Source organism: Priapulus caudatus, unplaced genomic scaffold (genome assembly GCF_000485595.1).
Source record: "Priapulus caudatus unplaced genomic scaffold, Priapulus_caudatus-5.0.1 Scaffold197, whole genome shotgun sequence".
NCBI classification, from domain to species: domain Eukaryota; kingdom Metazoa; phylum Priapulida; class Priapulimorpha; order Priapulimorphida; family Priapulidae; genus Priapulus; species Priapulus caudatus.
The window spans coordinates 711093-712269 of NW_014577258.1; the positions used below are offsets into that span (position 1 = coordinate 711093).

Genomic DNA, 1177 nt, shown 5'->3' on the forward strand with positions numbered 1-1177 from the left:
ATAGGTAGATAGACACATGTGTGGTGTAAACAACAAGTATATAGGTAGATAGACACAGGTGTGGTGTAAACAACAAGTATATAGGTAGATAGACACAGGTGTGGTGTAAACAACAAGTATATAGATAGATAGACACAGGCACAGTATAAACAACAAGTATACAAGTATATAGATACTGACACGGTGTAGACAACACGTATATAGATAGAGACAGACGTGGTGTAAAAATGGGTAGGCATAGACGAGGTACAGACACAGGCATAATCAGCAAGTAGGGGCCTATAGAAGGATAGACACAAATGAGGCATTAACAGTGGTTATAGGGTGGTAATTCATATAGCTAGCGACACTAACATATTACCAGTACATGCAGGGAGATAGGGTTAAAAACTCAAATTGTTGAGTGATTTCTAGAATTAGCTGAGTAGCGGTTGGGTAAGATTCTCCGCATAGTTTGTTCTGAGCATGAAAAATGGAGTTCTGTAGTAAACCCTATCTTAGCCCCCGGGCCCTCGCTGAATAATGCCTAACTAGTGCGCTCTCGTGCGTGCGTGCGTGCGTGTGTGTGTGCGTGCGTTCGTGCGTGTGAGTGAGTGAGTGTGTGTGTGTGTGTGTGTGTGTGTGTGTGTGTGTGTGTGTGTGCGTGTGCGTGTGCGTGTGCGTGTGCGTGCGCGTGCGCGTGTGTGTTGTGTGCGTGCGTGCTGGTATGTGTATGGTTTGGGGGTGGGGGTGCTCCTACACTTCAAGTCCTGCGTATGAGCTACAGTTGTGTTAGCTCTGTACCGGTGTAGCCGTTTCGCTCCCGCTACAGGGGGGCCATATTTGTCACACTAATACAAGACCTGCTACGTCACTCGCTGATCGTTGCCCTGTGACGCGGGGCGGTGGGCGTGGTTAGGGGCCAGTTATGTTTGGCCGACGCCCTGGGGGCTTCCTGGTGCGATACACAGGCTGCGACCTTTATTGTCGCACTATACACGCACGGCCCGCGTACGGAATACGTAACTTTGACTATTCTATCATTCACGGTGGCGTAGATATAGCGACCTGTTGTGTGATGTTTACTCACGAAAAACGTCCTCTCTCTCTCTCTCTCGCTCGCTGTGTGTCTCACTTGCGCTGTTTCCCACCCTCCATCTCTGTATGTCTTTCACTTTCTCTCTCTCTCTCTCTCTCT

General features: G+C 48.6%; 1 protein-coding gene across 1 annotated transcript in view; it reads left to right on the top strand.

Annotated features, from left to right (window-relative positions):
* LOC106807154 (transcription factor 20-like) overlaps positions 1 to 1177 on the top strand; it is a 13554-nt gene that overhangs the window by 1796 nt on the left and 10581 nt on the right. The gene's annotated exons all lie outside the window — the stretch shown is intronic.